Source organism: Mesoplodon bidens, assembly GCF_964165515.1.
Source record: "Mesoplodon bidens genome assembly, chromosome: 7".
NCBI lineage: Eukaryota > Metazoa > Chordata > Mammalia > Artiodactyla > Ziphiidae > Mesoplodon > Mesoplodon bidens.
The window spans coordinates 90,180,740-90,189,969 of NC_138164.1; positions in this window are offsets into that span (position 1 = coordinate 90,180,740).

Here is a 9,230-nt window from a genome sequence, read left to right on the forward strand (position 1 = left end):
GTGCCAGCTGGTACAATCAGTGAGTGATGTGGCTACTGGAAAGAAGAAGGGTAGGAGGAGAGTCATCAGGGGAGACTGTGTCAAAGAGCCTCAGTTCAAGCTGAACGTGCAAAGATGGATTGTAGATTGTTTAAATGGTGGCATCAATCAGGACTTTCTATGAAAGTGACAGACACTTAACCCAAACTAGCTAAGCCAGAAATGGAATTTTTTGGCTCACCTAACTAGGACATCCCAAGGGGTCTGGCATCTGGCAAAGATGGATCCTGGGTCCAAAAGAGTTGCTAAGCTCTCTTCATCTCCATTACTCTCCTCTACAGCTCCAGTCTTACTTTCCAGCTTTGCAGCATGGGGTGCTGATGAGGTGGATGGGTAACTCTATTGGCTGTACATCAAAATCCCAGGGGAAGACCCTGATTGGTCCTCCATGGGTTCAGGTGAATGGATACTATGATTGGCCAGGCCTGAGTCAGCTGCCAGAAAGGGAAGATGAGGAGTAACCTGCTGGGCTGCCAAAAATAATACCTATTACATCCCAGTATAATTGTACATACCAAATATGCTCTGGTGGAGATTTATTAGAGCCTGGGCCAATTGGCAGTGTAAGTAAAAATGCCTCATAAATGCTAAAGCACCATGAAATGTTGGTTGTGAGTCAGTACTAAATGTAAGTCTACATTGGCCCTACCCAGCCAAACTGCAATTACTCCTGGATCCTCAGCTCTCTGAATGTTTTAAGTTTGTCTTTCCTCCTAGCAGATTCATTTGTCACAGTTTCCCTGGGTATTGGCCTCTTTCTTCTAACAGAATCTGCTTCCAACTGCAGTGAAAAATTTGTTCATGTCATTTTTCAAAGGAAGTTAGGAGGAAAAAAAATGTCCACAGTTGGAATAGTTCGAAACTGAAAACATAATGGATGTATGTGCGTGTAATCAGATTGTTCTCAGCATCTTTCACTCTACCGTTTCTCTAATCTATTGAGTCACTTTCTTGGCCTCGTTGAGCCAGTCCTCAAATAAGCCAAAAATATTTTGCTGATACTAGCTGCAATTTACTGAGTGATAGGATATTTGTAATGTACTTTGAGACTGAGCTTATAGCCCTGAAGATTAGGCAATTAATTAGTAGAGAAATGTTTTCACCATCTCGAAAAAGCAAACTTCAGATTAATTAACAGGCTATACTGGAATTTCCAATTTTTATAGGCCTACTTTAGATGTCTGATTTTTAACTAGGTGTGAGGTGTTCCTTGACTGCTGACAATGTAAAGTAGACTGATGCCTAAATGGGTTTCCGATAAACCTCTCATTGATGTCAACACTTGAATACCTAATGCTACACTGAACTTTGCATTTGAAGATAGTATGGATGAATGCTAACTACTTGTGAGTCTGAGTTTTGCTGAAAAGACCTTAAGCCAGATTTTACAGATTCTCTGTAATGGATACTAGTAAAATCTTAGGGCAGGCCTTCATTTCATTTGCACAAAAATACCAAAACAAGACATTACTAGATGATTACCCAAGGCCATTCTCCATCCATTTTTTCCTTGCCAGTCTCTTCCCATGACAGAGACTGAATATGGCAGGTATTCACTTTCCCAGCCTCCTGTGCAGCTAGTGATGGCCATATGATCCAGGTCAGGCCAGTTGGAATGAAGAGAGAGATGGCTGGGATATTTGGGGGAGAGATTTTTCTTACCTCAGTGAAAGACAAGAGGCATGGGTAGAGAGCCTTTTTATTTGCATCCTTCCTGCTTCTTCCTGTTTGGGTCACATTTGAGAAGGTAATGCCAGGAGCTCTAGCAGCCACTTGTGACCATTGCTGAAACACTGAGCATGAAACTGAGAAAAAGCCCAAGTCACTGGGAATATCACTGAGCCACTACACCCACTGAAATGGCCTGCTTCCGCATTTCATGCAAAGTGAGATTAATCATCTCCTACGTTTCAGCCATTGGGCATTCTATCACTTTCAGCCAAAAGCATGCTTTATCTTTAAATGATTCAAGGATACGAATCATTTACCCAGTGCTCATTCTGTTGATATGCTCTCCCCTTCTTGACTGTACCCAGATTTTATTTGGGTATCCAACCTCTCTCTATATCCCATGTAGCCAGTGGAAGCAGATTCTTCCCTTGTTTATGGCGTGATCCTTGGTTGGCTTAAGTCAGTCAATAAATTCCACTCCCCTGGAACTGAATGGAGGATTCCATTCCAGGGTTAGCTACAACTTAAGTTGTCCAACCAGAGTGAATCTTTGGATTCTTGCTTGGAATGCTGGAAAAGAAGTGCTCTCTTACCTTCTCAACTACTCACATATGAAGCCAAGAATGCTGTTTTGCCACCATGAAGTAAATTAGCCTTTGGAAGAAGTACATGCCTCAGAACAGAAAGACAGAAAGAAACTAAGCCTATGCTAACATTACCGAGGTGTTGGATCACTGTAGTTTTGGACTTGCCATTACATGAGGGCAAAAATCTCCTTTATTGGGCTTCCCTGGTGGCGCAGTGGTTGAGAGTCCGCCTGCCGATGCAGAGGACACGGGTTTGTGCCCCGGTCCGGGAAGATCCCACATGCCGTGGAGTGGCTGGGCCCGTGGGCCATGGCCACTGGGCCTGCGCGTCCGGAGCCTGTGCTCCGCAACGGGAGAGGCCACAACAGTGAGAGGCCCGCGTACTGCAAAAAAAAAAGAAAATCTCCTTTATTAAAGTCAGTTTGAGTTGGATTCTCTGTTCTTTGCAACTTCAGAATGCATTCTGATTTGATATACTTCCTATCTAGACGGTTAGGCGACAGGCAAAGAGGAAAACCAAATGGCAATCTTCTAAGAGGCAAAAGCGAAAACGCCTCTCCACAAATGAACCATATTGGGTAGGTGCGTGGTCATCCATCATCCTTTTCTTCCCTCATCAAAGATAGAGAAAAAAACGATGTATTGAACCGCCACATGTAATGTGCTCTGCCGCTTAGCTCTGTTGGGCTTTGAGCAAGTTACTTAAACTGCTTGTGCCTTGGTTTCTATATATGTAAAACGGAGACCATGCTAGTATCTGCCTTGTAGGGAGGCTCTGAGATTAAATGAGATAATACATGTAACGTGCCTCTCATGGGGTCTGTTCATAGTAAACACTCAGTAGATGCTAATTATTATGATTATCAGGATCCTCAGTCAACTGGGGATTGTGCTAGAGAGGACCAGTGTCTCCTGCCAAATCTTCCAAATGATCTCTGTACAAGACACTCTCCTGTTGCTGAAGAGCTCACACCTCTTTTTTTGGTCAAAAGAGAACAAAATAATATTCCTGCAGATTTCCAGCTGCACAACTCCTTAGCTCATGCACAGACTCTCTTACTCAAACCTCGGTCCTGCCTTTCAGAAGGGCCTGGAGCACTGATTCTCACCCTCCATGAAAGGAGGTGAAGAACACCCCCATCCTCTTGCCCCAGGAATCCAGAACTAGCCCTGTTCATGGCAGCACACCAGCACACCAGCCCAGCATGAGGAGAAAGCCCACCCTGGGTCGGGGGGCGGGGGGATGTTTGTACTTGGCAATTGCCCACCTCACCCTGCAGTCCCCTGGGACAGACCAGGATGGATTAGTAAACCCAGAGGGAAAGGGAGAAACCCAGAGACTGAGAAGCAACCTTTGTAAACAGGGTTCATGGAACGGCTGCATTGGTGATTTCATCCCTGACCAAGGATGCCATAAAAAAGAGAAATATTCAGTGATCACCATTTCATGTCACTGTAAAAGACTTAGAATCGGGGCCCAGAAAGCTCAGGTTCCAGCAACATTCTGCTTTGACAGGACCTTAAAATGCTTTCTGGAGTCAAGTCAGGGAGAAAAATTCTTAAGGTAACTGAGTGCAGCACATAACTAAGTATGAAGAATTCACTCTAATTGCCAAAAAGGAATATGGCCAAGGCTCCTAAGGCAAGGGGGAAAAAAGTGAAAAAGAAAGCAGAAACATTATGATAAGAAGAAAAGGGATGTTCATTTTCAAACAGGAGATAAGATATGGATTAAAGTTCATCCTCAGAATAATGTAGCAAGAAACTTTATAGCCATACTGACTCCAACCGGAAAGGTCCCTGTTTCTCGGATCTCTTTGAATTATAGGGAAAACTAATTGGATCTTCATGTTTACCATGGAGGAAACCAAGTGTTACTCAGGATGTAAATCCTGGAGGTACTTTAAAAAAACAACACTGACCTTTACAAGCCTCTAAACTTATAGATCTGTAAGGAGAAAAGAAAAATTGATTTCCTGACCTTTGCCTGGTTTCTTGTCTTTTTTTTTTTTTTTTTTTTTTCTCTCTACACAGGGGCCTCCAATCCCCTAACTCTCCTCCTGGTGTTAATTTTCTGACTGTGCCCTCTGTCCCTGGTCAGAGCCAGGGGAAGGGGATGGGCCCATTCTCCATCTAGACTCTACAGAGGCCGGTCCAGGTTGAGGGATGACTCTACCACTCAAGGACACTGGGTGAAGCCTGCTACCTCTCAGCATCCTCCACTGTGTCTAGAAGGTGGCTCACCTCTTCAGCAGTCCCACGACAATGAGACTAGCCATCATGTTTGAGCACCTACTGTGTACTGGGCATAGTGGTATGACATTTTTAGACATTGTCTTTTTGTTTTTTGTTTTTTTAATTTGAGCTTTTATTCTTTTTAAGACAATCTATTTATTTATTTATTTTGCTCTTTGGCCATGCCACGCAGCTTGTGGGATCTTAGTTCCCCAACCAGGGATAGAACTCACATCCCCTGCGTTGGAAGCTCAGAGTCTTAACCACTGGACCCACAGGAAAGTCCGACATTGTCTTAATTAATTAATGCTCACAACAACCCTATGAGTTTGGGCCTCTAGCTGGCTACACGTCTCTCTCCCATTTCACAGATCAGTAAAACCCCTGTTCCCTCACCGTTTCCTCTCTCCTCCTCTCTTTAGCCCACCTTCCCTGTGAGCCAAGAGGTGAGATCAATGAAGGCCAGACCATTTGAACTCCCAGAGTCCTCCGGGTTGGCGGGGCAGTTGTTGTAGAGCTGAGGAAACTGAGGCCTAGAGATGGAGGCCCGCCAGGTTCCCGAGAGGCAGGGTGAGAAGCCCCCAGACCAGCATCGTTCACTGCCCCACACAGCATTTTTTCATTCACTGAAGTCTGGTCTGGGAGGCCACAGTGACTCACCATTCTTCCGTGTGAAGTAATTCCTTTGCGGTATCTGGCATCTTTAGTGTCTGAGTCTACAGTGAGAAGAGAGGGGAACTTTCAGGTCATTTCAGGATTAGAGGGAAAAGTGGGTAGCGAGAGGGGGAAGAGGAACAAATGGGCACACCAGGGAGAAGCCAGACCATGGGAATGTTGGAATCCTGGGGCGGGCGATGGATGAGGCTAAGTGATTTGTCAACATGAATTTATCCCTAATCCTCACGCAAAGATGACCCTTCTCATAATAGGCAAGGAGCTAGGCAGTGTGATCTGAGATATGCCTGCCTCAGGGGCCTGTATAGGGGCCCAAATCATGACTCTTTGCCACTCAAATGGTTTACAGCAATGTCTCCTGCTTTTAAGTCATTTGCTTACCATGATGAAGATTTTTGTCGTATTTGTGAACCATCTGCAATATTATTTGCTTAAGAGTTTAGCAATTTTGGGGACTTTCCTGGTGGTCCAGTGGTAAAGAATCTGCCTTAACAATGCAGGGGACGCGAGTTCAATCCCTAGTCAGGGAACTAAGATCCCACATGCCATGGGGCAACTAAGCCCGCACGCCACAACTACTGAGCTCACGTGCCTCACCTAGAGAGCCTGCGTGCCACAAACTACAGAGCCCACGTGCCCTGGAGCCTGTGCGCCACAACTAGAGAGAAGCCCTCACACTATAACAAAAGATCCTGCATGCCTCAACAAAGATCCCCCGTGCCAGCAACTAAGACCCAAAGCAGCCAAAAATAAACAATAAAAATAAATAATTTTTAATTTATTAATAGTAAATTTATTATTAATAAATAATAAATAAATCTTTTTTTTAAAGAGTTTAGCAATTTTTAAAAACATATATAGATACATTTTAGGAGAAATGTTGTATCAGTACTGTAAGGAGAAAGTGAGTGTCATTTGCCATAAATAGTGGCATAGTAATAACTACAATGAAAACAAAACAAGGTTATTAGACTCTTTCTGGCTAGTAGCCTGTCAGAGACTCTGAGCCTGAGCTTTGTTCTTTCTTTGTTATAGAGGTTACCAAGTGTTAGGTGTTAAACACAGGGCCAAATGGAAATTATCTCCTTGACCTGAACCAGAAGGATTGACAGGAAGTGAAATGCGGTTGAACATCACCTAAATCATCTTGAGAACCGCCAGTGGTCTTGATCTTAGACACTAGGGAATTCTGTGGGCTCCTTTCATGTTTCTCCAAAAAGCAGCAACAGTTTTACATAAGAAGGAACAATTCATCAAAGACCTATTATCCAGCTGTGAGTTGGGGTGATTCACTTCTCTGGGCCTCAGTTTTCCTCATCTGCAAAATGGGAGGGTTAGAGCAGATAATGTCTTTCAGTCTTTTCCAGCTCTAGATCCTACTGCCTCTATAACCTCAGGAAACAAATATCGGATCTGGGACACAGGACAGCTTGGGTGTAATGGGCAACCACAAGGTCATTTGAAAGGTGGTAGAGAACAGGCTAGCGGCCCTGAACACTGGAGAAAGGGAGGTGTTTAGAAGTACCACAGATAAAAGTCACCCTCTTCCCAGCCTTACCCAGGGCCACCAAAATAACATATGCATCCCAAGAATGCTCAAATGGTGAACGTGTTAAACTCTGATCTTTTCATATTCAGTACTTGGATTTCAGAGCTAAATTGCCTAATTTGTAGTGAGAAAATTACACTTCATTTTCCTTTAAAAAAAAAAAAGTATTCTCTTATATGGAGCATCCTGAGTAGGCTGGTTTCTGTTTGACTAAGAGGTGGTTTCGAGCAGTGGTTAGGAACTTGGCCTGAATTCCATCACTCACTAAGGGTATGACTTGGACAAGTAAGTCCCCATCTTAAAAGGGGGGTTAATAATGATACCTAGTTGTGGTTCCACTTGTGGTGATTACCATTATTCAACTGTGCTGGTTGGATGAAGAAATATGTGTAAAGTGTTTGGCATGGTATCTAGCAAACAGTACATGTATAAACAAAAATAGTAGCTGTTAGTATTTCCTGCCTATCTCAACTCGGCCCTTCTACTTGCTATCCCAATACAGCCTCTCTCCCACTCTCTCCTCCCGCCCCCCCACCCGACCCCCGCCTCCACCCCACTCTAGTCCTTCCTTCCTGTCTTGGTGATCACCTTTCTCATGCTCCGGCTGGTACCTCTCTATATGTCTGTCTCCACGTCCTTTGCCAGACACAGTCAGCACTCAATAAATCTGCTGAATTGTGTAGAGGCCCCTTTGAAAATAGTGGAAGCAGCCTCTAGCTGAAAACAGGAAGGATTTTACAGGGACGTTTTTACACTGCCTTCAGACTGGCTGCCGAAAAACCTAGGCCGAAAGCGTGTTATGTACGAGGGATATTTGTGGGCATATGCCATCTTTATAGGACTTAGTTGAAACAATTCCTTGTTTGCTCAATTAAGATGAGGAAAAGAACGTAATCTCCCACTTCTGTTTCATTTCACCCCAGGATAAGGAAGAAAAGAGACTGCAAGTTTCCTAACTGTCCTGGTTTTCTTCTTGGGTTCATCTCAGTGTGTTTACAAAATATACACTGTGGATTCCTTAGTAACACACACATGATTAGCCCCTTCTGATATCTGAAAGATATATGAATTGCTGAGCTGCTGATGAGAAAGATCCACGAATAGTTTTTTTAATTGGTTTAGTAAGATTATTTCCAGTCAACAATTCCCTAGTTTAGTGACAGAGGATAGATCTGTTTTCCATAAAAAGTGAAATGCCAGACTTTTGAATCACTCCAAATAAAAAACATTCCCTTAAAGAGTCACTTGCTATCATTTGTTTTATAGCAAAAAATAAAAGTCAAGATAGAAACTATTGTCACAGAATGGCATGCTGAAGAGGCACTAGCAGTGATAAGAACACAAACAGTTCTCAGTCCTTCACTAAATTCCCAACTACTGCTGCAGGATATGCTGTGCTTCGTTGGAAACAAATAAACATAAGCCAACTTGCCCTCATTTGTTTCCATCAGCTCAATAAGGACTAGTGTCTCCTACTTGTACAGCACTTTAGAATAGAAAATGCTTTCCTGTCTAATTTTTATTTGGTCTTCAGAACATCCCTGGGAGGCAAATAGGGTGGGTAAGAGAGGTAACATCAGAAACAATCCACATGTCCACCAACTGACGAATGGATAAGTGAAATGTGGTATATCCATACAATGGAATATTATGGGACAATAAAAAGGAATGAAATACTGATACTGCTACACCCTAGATGAACCTTGACAACGTTAGACTAACTGAAAGAAGTCAGTCACAATGGACCATATATTATATGATACCATTTATACAAAATGTCCAGAATAGGCAAATCTATAGAGACAGAAAGTAGATTGGTGATTGCCTAAGGCTGAAAGAGCACGGTGGGGTTGGCATAGGAAGTAGCCAAAGGGTAAGGGGTTTCTTTTGGGGGGTAGTAAAAGTGTTCTAAAATTGATTGTGATGACCGTTGCACAACTCTGTGACTATACAAAAAGCCAGTGGATTTTAAATGTCAGGTAGGCAAATTATGTGGTTTCTTGTATCACAATAGAGCTGTTTTAGAAAGAGTGAGAGATGACACTGTGGAGTCTGCTTTTGGCATTAATGTGGCTTCCATCTCAGGTTTGCCACTTAGGTACTACGTGACCTTAGCCACTTATTTCAACCTTCTGAATCCAGCTGATCTGTCTCAGAAGTAGTAATGCCTCGCTTGCAGGGTGGTGTGGGGAACCCAGGCAAGGCCCACAGAGTGCCTGAAACAGTGCTGCATGTGCAGTCTGCTCGATACACGGCGGCCGTAACCAGGACCATTCTGACGGTGAGCTAGCTGAGGCTCAGAGTATAAAAAGCCTTGGCAATGGATACGAAATGGGCACAACTGGCCTCCTGACACATGGCACTGACCTGCCTTCTTCATGGTTGAGTCAGAACAGAAAATCAGAAAGAACGTCAGATTTGGAAACAAAAGGACTAGGCACTTACTCCCTACTGCCTGCTAGCTCTGTGCTGGC